Here is a 12,670-nt window from a genome sequence, read left to right as displayed (position 1 = left end):
TTGTTATCTTTTTTTTTCTTTTACTATATTTATCATCATCTGTCCATTAAATAATGTCCTTGGAATGCTGCTAAGTCTAGCTTACAAAATTTCTTCACTCTTCCCAATTAGAAGCTATATCCTTAGCAGAAATCAAGACAAAGGCAGGTCTGTTGTTTGACCTGGATCATCTAGCTTTTCTTTCTTTTCTTTTTTTTTTTTTTTACCATTATTAAAGATGGGGCCACGAAATTTACTTTGTCTAGCGCCTCCAAATATCTTAGGCTTCTCAGCTAACACGGTAATCACTCTGGAGTGAAGAGCTTATGAACATGGAAGATTGTAGAGGTAGGCCTATCTATTGTTTCTATAGTCTCGTCCTATTTCATGTTTGCGTTAATTCACTAAGACTCAGACGACGAACTATAAAGGGGACTAATTCAGCTTATATCACCACTTCAGTCAAGAACTATCTCTTTCCTTTCTTGAGATGCCAAACAAAATAAGTACTTACCAATTAACTTTATATTATATATTTTTATTTATTAATTATTGTCTTAACATTTAAAATAAATAATTGTGCACAATTTCAGTTTGATCCGAGATCCGAGATCCGAGATTGGGTGTGGGAGAAATAAAGTGTACAACCCTTTTATCAGACAGGCAGACGGATAGAGTGAGTTGATAGAAGATTTGTAAAATAAAAGCTAAATGCTCATAATTTGCAATACATGTGAGAAAATCGCATTGCTTTCTTTCCCACCCGTTAAACAAAAAGTCCCATCTATATATATAGAGAGAGACCAAAGCATTCTAAGTTAGGCCCACTAGAATTCATTCAGTCTCCTCTGTTAGGAAGTTTATTAGTGAGGTTTCATTAGGGACAAACGGGTAAGTGTAAACATTTTACTATACTTATTTTATCTTATAGGAATGTGTGAGTACACATTAGTACCCAACCACGTTCCCCGTCATTACCTTGTGACTTTGTTATGTATGTATATTGTACTATCTTATGTCGATGTTATATCTTCATATAGCATTATTAATGTCGTTATGGTTGTCTACGTTTGAAGCCATAGTTATTATATTTGATTTGTTATGTTTCATCCATTCCTGTATCTTAGTGATTGATGTAAACAATAACCTTTCGTGAATCTAAGTACTATCTAAGAACTTAGATCACAGTGCTCTAAACTTACAGAGCGCATGGGAAAGTAATTATTTTACATTCCTATTATATATCCCTCATACATATTATTATGTCTCACATACTTTTGAACTGATAGTTCCTTGGATGAGTTTAATTTTGATTAATTATATCAAACCCTGATGATTGTATCTCGATCCCAAGTATTTCATCTTATCCTTTAGTATATAATATGCTCATTCCCCATTTTACTATAACTGATTACTTATCGTCGTTATCAAATTTAATGGATGAATCTTGACTAGTATCATCCTACATTGTATGATAACACATTTATTGTGGTTATCTTACTTGTATCTTTTTTTGTTATTGAGTTATATGCGTGCTTTAAGATTTTATACATGATTGTCTTAAATGCCTTATTGGGATTGATACCAATGCCTGCATCTGAATGATTGCGAGGCATATGGGAATCCCTGCTCAATGCCTTTAGGAGGTTCCTAATTGTCTGTCTTATCCCCAGCCTGGTTGCTACACCCGATTGCTGTAATTACCAGATCTCCATAGAAAGCTGTAACCAAAGCCGACCACACCAGATCCCCTAATGTCCTTGGCCATACAATATTGCCCAGTGTCCACAGTGCCCTATACTGCCCAGTATAATCTGCCCAGTACCCGGCCCAAACTGTCCACTGCCCAATAGCTATCGCCTAATGCTTAGAGCAACCTTCGCTGCAGAAGTCAAACTGGTGTGAGTCAGCACGGCCATCTACAAGCTAGAGATCACAGCTGAGAGATCACCCCACTACAACTTAGTCTGCAGCACCAACCCTTATCTTATATAATACAGACGTTACTTCAAAAAAGAAGATGATTACGTCCTACGCGTCATGCATTTAGTCATGCATATTAACCAATGACTTAAATTCTGCCAAGTCACTGGTTTTCCTGGCTAGCTCAGGCAACCCATTCCATGCTCTAATAGCACTAGGGAAGAAGGAGTATTTGTACAAATTTGTCCTAGCATATGGGACGAGGAATGTGCCTTTATATTTGTGTCTTTCAGAGTATTTTATTAAATTTTGATTTTGTATTTGAAGATTATGGTTCAGTGTTTTATGTATTATTGCTACTTTACTTTTGAGCCTTCTGTCCTGAAGGCTTTCTAAATTTAGTGATTTTACTAAAGGTGTTACTCTAGTCAAATGTGAATATTCGTTTGTTATGAATCGCACTGCTCTATTTTGTGTCTGTTCTAGTTTCTTAATGTTTTCTTGAGTTGAGGGGTCCCAAACAGAGGATGCATATTCTATTATTGGCCTAACCAAGGTTAAATAACATTTTAGTGTTATGTTCTTATTTGATTTATAGAAATTTCTTTTAATAAATCCTAATGCTTTGTTTGATTTTTTTGTAGTTTCATCAATATGTGGATTCCATGACAGTTTTTCATTTATTATAACACCTAGGTATTTTGCGTTTTTAGTCTGTGTTACTGGTTTGCCATGAATAAGATAAGTGGAATTAATTTGTTTTAGTTTTTTTTTTTACTCTTAACAACTGACATTTTTCTGGGTGGAAAGACATGCTCCAATTTGATTCACATTTCTGTAATTCATCTAATTCTCTTTGTAAAATAACTGTGTCTTGTGTTGTTTTTATTGTTCTATATATTATGCAATCGTCTGCAAATAATCTGACTTTTGTTCCTGAAGTAATGCAATTTGGTAAATCATTTATGTAAATTAAAAATAGTAGTGGACCCAAGATGGCGCCTAAGCTGGTCTTTAAACGTTTTCGGGAGTCACCTTTGTTACGCCTATCAACTTTTAGCTTGCAAAGTAATTACCCTTACGCAAGGTCGTTCCTAATGCAAGAGATATGCATATCTACCTAGCGTAACTGTCAAACTATAAGCATCTTTCTTCGCCACTGACCAGGAAGGAATGCATTTTTGCCAAACTTCTATGGATATCTTCCATAAGTCTATTTAAAATAAGGTAAAACTTAGATGAACCATTGCCCTAAAATAATACAATACATATAGAGTGGACAATTTTAAGTACTAATAGCCTTTCATTTCTTTTTTTTTTTTAAATATACTTTCTTATAGATTATTGTTTTTTTTTTTGGTAATCCAATATTTTTTCCTGTCCACGTGAATTTGTTATGAATAGTTGGTTATTTTGGTTTGCACTCTGTGGCACCTATCCTCTGACTTTTTAATTTCTTGAAAATTATATGAAGAAGATATACAATGTAAAATGGGTTTTATAAAAAAAAAAAGTACAAGTTTAAACATTGTATTATTGTTTTTTAAATTGATAAATAATATATAACTTGTTTGTTAAAATTTTTATTATATGTAATGCTACAATAGAATTTATATATGTTATGATAATTTTTCTTTTTACTTTAAATAAATATTTTTTTGGAGAAAAAATGCAAAATTTTGCTATTAAAATGTCCATAGAGTTCTCTATATCATTGTACTACGAAAATAATGTACCGAAAGGTCATCGTCAAAGGCTGATAACTGTTGGAAAAAGATGTCAGTTATTTTTAGTTTATATAAAAACTACTAGTTTTTTTTTTTTCAATTTTAAATGTTAACTGCATAAAATATTATATTTTCTTTGACTAAACTGTTTAAAATTAAATCTAATGTTTTAATTTTAAAAAAATTCAGCATTTTGAAGAAATATTCAAATAATAGTTTGTAAAATAGTATAGAAAAAAATTGAAGATTTATCCTTTAAAAAGAAAATTTAATTGAAAGTATGTTTATATAACCGCAATTTGTAATATTTACATCGATCCTGTTGTAATCACGTTGAATATGTCACACTAGAGCCAAAGGTACATGGTTCAAATTCTCTTGGGCGCAATTTTTAAAATAAACTTTTTAAACTTTCTTTTTTGTGTGTGTCTGTGTGTGTGTGTAAAAAAAAAGAAAATCTGTACTTCGATAACCTTAAAATAATAATTTTGTCTAAATAAATACATATTCTTAGCTTAAAATGAACAGAACGGAAGACTTATTACTTCAAGATGTTCATCTAGCTTTCTTTGTAATTTTATTACTTCTGTATCTGGAATGACGCGAGCACGCTACTTTGCCTCTTCGTGGCGCTCGTGTGGAAACGACCATTGGAGGAAGTGGTTAGGCTAAATTGGTAGCAAAACCAAACCCCCCTGGGGATGCCCACGGGTAGACGAGAGTCCACCCATTGCACGCGCGGAGTTGCAAAAGAGTCCCCATGAACTTGTCACAAATCCATGCGCCGTTCCTCAAGGGACCGTTGCATAAATGGCGAGTCCCCCACGGTTAGCTTGGTATAACGAAGGAAAATGGCGGAGGTTCCCGGTGCACTCGGCCTTCGGTCGTGTCTAGCCCATGCGTTGGGGGGCCAGATGCATCGGAAATAGCAATGCTTTACATAGGCATTGAATTGGGTCTCTTCCAGACAGAACTGTGTGTTCACTCATTTTTTTTTTTTACTGTTTTTTTCAAACTTAGAGCTCGAAGAACCTTCAGCTCATCTCTTAAGATGATCAAATGGTACGGTATCTGAAATGATGATTTTGACAGCTAGTCTTGTCTAACAATATGATCAAACCAGTTCTTTAAAAAAAATAGATTGACATATACAACAAATATGAAGATATTTTTTATGTGAACAGTAATTTGTAATATTTACATAGTTCCTGTGGTAATTACGTTGAATTTCGGTACTGAATTTTTTTTACGGACCTTTGTATATATTTTCTTAAATACATAAATAACTAAAAATGCAATATATTGTGCATATATTTTATAACGCTTATATTAACTCACTCAGTAGGCCTACATAGTTCGATTCCTGTGCCGGATTTTATTTTACGCACATTTTTATATTTATTTTAATATTTTTAATTAATAAATAACTAACAAGGTTACAAAAGACAGTTTGTGTGGAAACACAAACTCGAAATCGGCCCCCGAAGTGGTCCACCCAGGCAGGCTTCAATATTTTCAGAAAGAACATCCGAATGAAATTATATCAAAGACAAATGAGAGATAAGAATGGAGAAAGAAGGTTAACAGATCTTGTGTAGTGCCCAAACGGTCTCGCAGATCAAAGGATAGGTGAAAGTGAATGTAAAGTTAGATATGAACCTGGCCCAACTAGTTCCCCTTTTAGACCTTGTGGTCTATAGGGCAGATGATGTAAAGTTCATCTGTTTTTGTGGCCTACGGTTAACGAGGGTGTCATTTAGCCAGCACAACGACCAACCGCCTTTACTTTTCCCTAACTAATGTCAGGTACCCATTAGAGCTGAGTGGACTCAGAGGCGCCCAAAGATTCCAAAGTTGAAAATCCCAGTCTTCACCAGTATTCGAACCCGGGACCCCCTGTTCGGAAGCCAAGCGCTTTACCGCTCAGCCACCGCGCCTCCCCTAGCCCAACTGATGTCTTGTAATTGATCTAATTGTTTTGAAAAGAATCAATCTCTTATTCGAATACTCAAAAAAAAAAAAAAAAAAAAAAAATTCCTCAATAAAAAATGTTCTTGAAAATGAAGTTTACAAGATTACTATTCGTTTTAAATTAGGCCTAACTTATAATGCATACTAATTAGCCTTTTCTCTTTAAAAAACTGCTTGCATAACTGATTTTAAAAATTAGATTTTTCGCTTTCAGAAAAAAAAAAGTAGCCGTTGCATCAGAACTTTGAATGGTCTAAAATATTGTGATGTCGGATTTTCACTATCTTTTCTAGTTTACGAGATCTAAACGGGACGGACGGACAGACGCAGACGGACAGACAGACAGACATTTCGCACAAAACTAATAGCGTCTTTTTCCCTTTCGGGGGCCGCTAAAAATGCAATAAGCCCCTATATTGTACAGATTTTTTTATAAAGCTTATACCAACTCACTCTATTTTTCTGTTTGTTTGTCTGGTAAAAATCTTTTACACGTTATTTCTCCTACACCCAATCTCGGATCAAGGTGAAATTTGCACCTTTTTTTACCCGAAAAAACACAAGAAGCAATAAAAAAAAATACAATTATTAGGGGCTATATAGAATATAAAATCTGAAATAAGGGAAAGAAATCGTACTTGACTGAAGTGGTAGTAATAAGCTAAATTAGTACTCTGTATAGACGGAAGCTCTAAATTGAGACAAATATATAAATAAACTATACAATATTTACTAGTCATAAGTACCTCACTAGCAGAGTGGTTAGCACTTCGGCTTGAGAAGGCGTGAGCCACGAGTTCCAATTCTTGTAAATGCTTTTAAAAACCAATTAATGCTTTTAAAAACCAATTAGGGTAAAATCCACCCAGATATCCCTTTTCATTCTTTCCTCTCCCCCCCCCCCTTCAATTTAAGTGATAGGATCATAGCGTATTGAGAAAGCTAAAACCATGAAATAGCTCTAAAGAAAAACAATATTTCTGGTTGTTGCTCTAGAAGTCTAGAGCAATAAGAAATGTAATTACATGACTGATCCAAACTATTTGATACAATTACACTTCCTATAAGATTGTTTTTTCAAATTATTTTTTTTTCATGTTTTTCTTGATATCTTTTTTTTCTTTTACTATATTTACTATATTCTGTCACTTAAATAATGTCCTTGCATTACTGCTACGGTTGGAAAAATTGAAAATAGATGACAACTTTTGAAGTTAATTTATAGTTTTGTGTAACGTTTACGACATTGTTATGGAGCTTTGTTATCAGTTTTACTACAGTGCAATTATTTTTTTCATTTTGGTCCCGAGCCGAATGCTTACGTGGGCAACAGCTAGTCATGAATCATGGACAAGCACAATGAACCCCTTTGCGCCTTGGATGCTACGCCACTGGACACATGGAGAGGGGGCGGGGATTGCTGTCAGGGCGACATAGTTCCGACCAAAGCTCATGCATAGACTTTCGTTTTATTTCTATGAGATGATGTATAGTGGCTTCGAGACTGATGAAGTCCTTTTTAGCTGCAGCGACACACGTGCATGATAAAAATAAGTAACTTATTCAGTCCATCGTTATTTTGTACTACTATGAATTGTGCGCCGCAGCTGTGTCCATCTTTTTGAGATCGTGTCCTCTGACCGGCATTGGCCTAAATTGTGAAAATGTCGTCTTTTCCTCTGATGTTTACTGCAATGTCATTGTACCTTCCGATCGAAATCAATCATTAATATATATATATTTTTTTAAAAGCACACAAACCCATGCTTACATGGCGCTTTGTGAAAACAGCTTTGAAGGAATGGAGTATAGATGTGAACAAAAGTTTGACTTAACCGATTGAATTTATTTGTAGTAAATTTAGTAAATTTAATTCAAGCCAATCTTCACCATCCTTACATTTAATAAGAAGAATTTAAGAATAACAAAAGTAGTACCGGTATACTGTGTCCGTAGATATAACTCTGTAACGTGTTGTCCAGGAACATTGTTAATTATCCCAGCTTTAAGTGTTGGACATGAAAACATCAGATCAATGGGCCTGTCAGCTGGTGAACGATCCGAGGAAATCATTGACTATAGATAGTTTTGGATCTTCGACCTTGTAATGAATATGAAAGATTGATATATTTTTTTGGCCACTCGCTATAGGTGCTCCTATATATCTGCGACTCATGGGCGTAGCCAGGATTTTTTTTCGGGAGGGGTTTTGGGGGGGGGGATTTTTTTCTTCCCCCCCCCCCGTGAAAAAAAAATGTATATGTATGTATGTATGTGTGTTTTTAATCTTTTTTACATTCTGACCCATCATTCTTTCGGAAGACGCTTATTGTGCCCTAGAATAGTTTCTTTCTGGAGTTAGTGGGAAAATTGTAGACTCCCCGCCGTTGCCAGCAATGGGGTCTGGGGGAGCGCTAGGAGCTCGTCCAGCGCGGGGCGGAGCCCCGCCACCAAGCACTATTTCTGATATTGAAAACCAACAAAATGCATATTCTGAGGTATCTACAGTGCATTTAATTTCAAAAACCTAATGTGCCATTCTTACTGACTTAGATCCTTCCGCGCCGTTCGGCACATTTGCCGTCAAGCTGTTTCCACAAAACTAGGATGTATTATGTGTAATTTATTTTGTCGGAGAACATGTCCCGCAAACCTCATGCGACGCTCTGTCACAATCCTACTAAGGGATCGACTCCCATTTCGGCACAGGATTTCCTTGATTTAGACCCGATCTCTATAACTGACTCCTAAAATCTGTCTTAGCCTTCTTTGTTGAGCCACATTTAGTGTTTTTCAATTCACTGCACTTTATTAATTGAGCCCCGCCACTGGTAGAAATATGTAACCTCTCTTGATTACGCTCTTGGAATTTAGTGACTATAGTAGGCCTATGCTTTAGATTTTATATCGAAAAGGGAAGTTTTATCGTCAAAATCATCTGTTGGGTGTTTTTTAAAAATTCAAAACCCCATTTAGCTACGGTCATAGAATTTAGTGACTGTAGTTTGATTTAGAAAAATATTAAAGAGAGAGGTTTTCCACCTCAAAAAGCCATCTGTAGGAGAGGGATTTAAACTCAAAACCCTTAATTGTCTTGTCTACGCTCAAATAATAATAGTGTGTAATTTGCTTTTTTTTTTATATATTGAAGAGGTATTTTTTAGCATCAAATTACTCTGAAGGGGGATTTAAACTCAAAACTCCTTTTGGCAACGCTCATAGATTTCTGTGTGCAATTTTCTTTTTTTTTTATATTGAAGATGTAATTTTTAGCTTCAAACTCCACTGGAGAGGAATTGAAACTCAAAACCTTTTTGAATATACTCATAACATGCTGAGTGTATAATGTTTTTAATATTAAAGAGGTATTTTTAACCTTCAAACCCCGCTGAAAGGGGGGGGGGTTAAACTCAAAACTGAGTCAAAACCCATTTAGCTACGCTCATAACATTTTGAGTGCGTAATTTGCGTTTTTTTTTATACCGGGTATTGAAGAGATATTTTTTAGCTTCAAAACCTACTGAAGAGTGGGTGAAGGTTAACTCAAAACCCCTTTAGGCTACGCTCATATAATTTGAGTGATTAATTTTCTTTTTTTCATATTGAAAAGGTGTTTATCATAAATTTTGGAGGGAGTTTAAAAATCAAAATCTTCCTTAACTGTGCTCGTGAAATTTGGGGGATTGTCGTTTGCATTTTTTTTTTGTTTTGTTTTATAGAAGAGGGGAATTTAAATGCGAAAAACCCTGTTATGGGGGGTTTTAAACTCAAACCCCCCTGGTATGGTTTTTTTAAACTCAAACCCCCCTGGTAAGGGGTTTTAAACTCGAACCCCAATGGTAGGGGGTTTTAAACTCGAACCCCCCTAGTAGGGGGTTTTAAACTCAACCCCCTTGGCAAGGGTTTTAAACTCAAAAACCCCTGGTAGGGGTTTTTAAACTCAAAACCTCCTTTGCTGTGCTGGGGCAAGTGATAGTTTAGTATTAAAATCTCACCTAAAATAAACAAAATCAGAGCGAAAAATCAGTCACTAAATTCCGATCCCCGACCCCCCGGAAGGGGGGGATTTCATTTTGGGGGGGGGGGGGGGGTTGAACCCCAAGAACCCACAACCCCTGGCTACGCCCATGCTGCGACTTCTTTTGTGTGCGTATGTGTCCTAGAACTGTTGGACTTTACATGTAAATAAAGACACTGACCTTCAAAACTCCGAAGATCATGCATTTCGTATGAGTTGCTAGCCCATGTTGGTTGTATGTCTAGGGCTGGAAAAGGGACAAGCAAAGGAAAACGAGAACTATAATGAACAATTCTGAACAAAGTTCTTAAATTTGTTGTTGTAATACTATAAAATTAGTTTTTTTTTTTTATGCAAGTGAATTAAAAAAAAAAGAAAAAAAAAAGTGTATGATCATGTGTGAGCGATTTGTAGTTTTCAATGACAAGTTTAGGAACTTAATACTGTTATGACTTTGCATGCGCACCGCCATCCAAGATAGTGCAGAAAGAAGGTGCGCACTATCAGTGACCAGAAAAGTCGGATGTTGACATAGGAGACTAACGATTTCCGCCCAAGTAGAGAGCCAATATGGAGATGCTGTGCTCAATGCAGTTGCCCTTTGTGTTTGTCATGTCTCTATGTAAATAAACGTCTATGTCCTCGTTGAGTTGCCTCACTTAAGTTATTACAATTGGTGTCAGAAGTGGGATTATAGGCAACTAAACGAGAGGAGGTAGGATTTACAATGGCAGCTTTGAAACAATTAGACCAACTCTCGGTTAGAGAGCTTAGGAAGGAACTTCGTTACCGATATGAGATAATTGGTGTGGTGGTACCAAGGAGGTGCTTACAGCTCGTCTCCGGCAAGCCTTGATAGAAGAAGACGAAGATCCAGATACCTACTTATTTGAAATTAAATCGGAGATTCATGAGCTTATTGGCAAGATAAATGAAGGTATTGATGAAATGTGTGAACAAATTAACAGTATGGGGAAAAAGGTAGATAAAATGGTGTCTCGAATAGACTCGCTGGTAAAGGAGCAGTTGCCTGTTGACTCGTTGGTAAAGAAGTTGCGTGGTCAAGACTGTGGCTGCACAAACAGTGGTGACGGAGACGCTGGGAATTGGAGCGCCGTCTGTGTCTGTGTTGTGGGCAAGTCTTGTGGTTGTGACTTTCAAGACGAGAAACGTGACAACGATTGCTGTGATGATCTCAACGAGATGTACCGAATCGAACGGAAAGAGACAAATGAAGAAACTGAAGACTGTTACGTGCCTGAAGCGTTTGTTCCTGTTGTACCTGTTACCAGTACCTTAACTGAAGTCTGTTATGTGCCTAAAGCGTTTGTTCCTGTTGTACCTGTTACCAGTACCTTAATGAGCCGGACGGAGCAAGACAACGTTGGGTCTGCGTTCAAGCCTGTTGCTATGGACCTTAATGACCTCTGCCTATCTGCCGGTGCTCACGAGGGAAATTCGAAGCTTGACAACTGCATTCAGAAGGTTAGCATGAACTGTACGTGCGGCGCATTACACAGAATTTAGATGCCAAGAAAACCACCAACAGGACATATGTACTTCTACCATCATCATCGACATTGGCATAGATGAATGTCAATCAAACCACTCTAAATCTGAGCTGTCAAGAGGAAGACATTTTCCACTTGAACCTGAAGAGACCTATCTTCTGGACGTGAGACTGTTATCTGAGGATGACTGCGGTGCATTGGACTTTGCTTGCAACGTGGCTGCAAGCGAACCTGCAGCTCCCTTGAGAGGCGTCTGTCGGGAAGGTCTGCTGAGATAGCGTGTCCGATCAACGGCTGTGCTGAAGAAAACAGTGCTTGACCCTATCTCTTTGTGTGGCAAACGGCCACTACATTGTCGCAACAACAGCCTGGTCAACTGGAGAAAGAGAAAGCGGCACTGGAGGAAAACAATGCGGATGGCCTCGTGGGGAACACGCTCCCTGCCGCCTGTGTCTCCCACTGATCGACCTTCACCAGAACTGTCAAACCTCAGCTGCAGTGTTTCTTTTCGGGACGAAAAGTGCTAAGACGGGGGCAATGTTATGACTTTGCCATGCGCACCGCCATCCAAGATAGTGCACAAAGAAGGTGCGCACTATCAGTGACCAGACAAGTCGGATGTTGACATAGGAGACTAACGATTTCCGCCCAAGAAGAGAGCCAATATGGAGATGCTGTGCTCAAGGCAGTTGCCCTTTGTGTTTGTCATGTCTCTATGTAAATAAACGTCTATGTCCTCGTTGAGTTGCCTCACTTAAGTTATTACAATACATAATAGGGAGAAAATGTTGATGTCCCTCACAACTTGTTGCACCTTGCGGCTCGCACCATCCGCAGCACCTTTACCTGTACTAAATTACTGTAGTCTGTTGACACACGGCATTAGAGAACCACACATGTTCTGTTGACAGCCTTTCTCCATTCCATCTATTTTTTGTTTTTTTGCCTTGAATAAAATCTCTTTCAATGACAGGTCCCACCTTGTTGTCCTCTCATCGTCTTCCTTGCATGCCTCTTGCCTGGCTCTGTTCCTAGAAGACCTAAGAGGACCTTGTGCCTAGAAGACCTAAGAGGACCTTTAAGATATGGCCATAAAGTTTTAGTTTGCGTTTTTTGACAGTGCTGACAGTGGGCATCGTGAAAGTCAATCGCCATTGTGATAGGCCTACTGTTTGGGGGGGGGGGGGAAGAAGAGATTAAAAACAGATTATCCATTTAGGCCTAGTCATCGAGATGCATTTTTTTCTCATAAAGTAGCGTACAAAAAAAGTACATAAAGTTCCACGTGTATGTTTATACGTACGTTGGACGTACTGCAAAGTCTCTTGGTCTGACAAACTATTGAAACTGTAGTCCTAGGCCTATGTTAATTATGTAGATTTTGTACATCATATAGTGTAGGGCTATGCTAGATCTAGTGATTGCTATTTTAAGTATTTTGCAACCAGTTATTATACTTTCGCCCCCTTCTCTCCTAAATTATTATATAATTATGCAAGGTACCAACCATTACTAGTATAGACTTAATAAAGCATTAAATA

Source organism: Biomphalaria glabrata, chromosome 1, assembly GCF_947242115.1.
Source record: "Biomphalaria glabrata chromosome 1, xgBioGlab47.1, whole genome shotgun sequence".
NCBI classification, from domain to species: domain Eukaryota; kingdom Metazoa; phylum Mollusca; class Gastropoda; family Planorbidae; genus Biomphalaria; species Biomphalaria glabrata.
The sequence above is the reverse complement of the archived record's forward strand: the minus strand, read 5'-3'. Positions refer to the sequence as shown.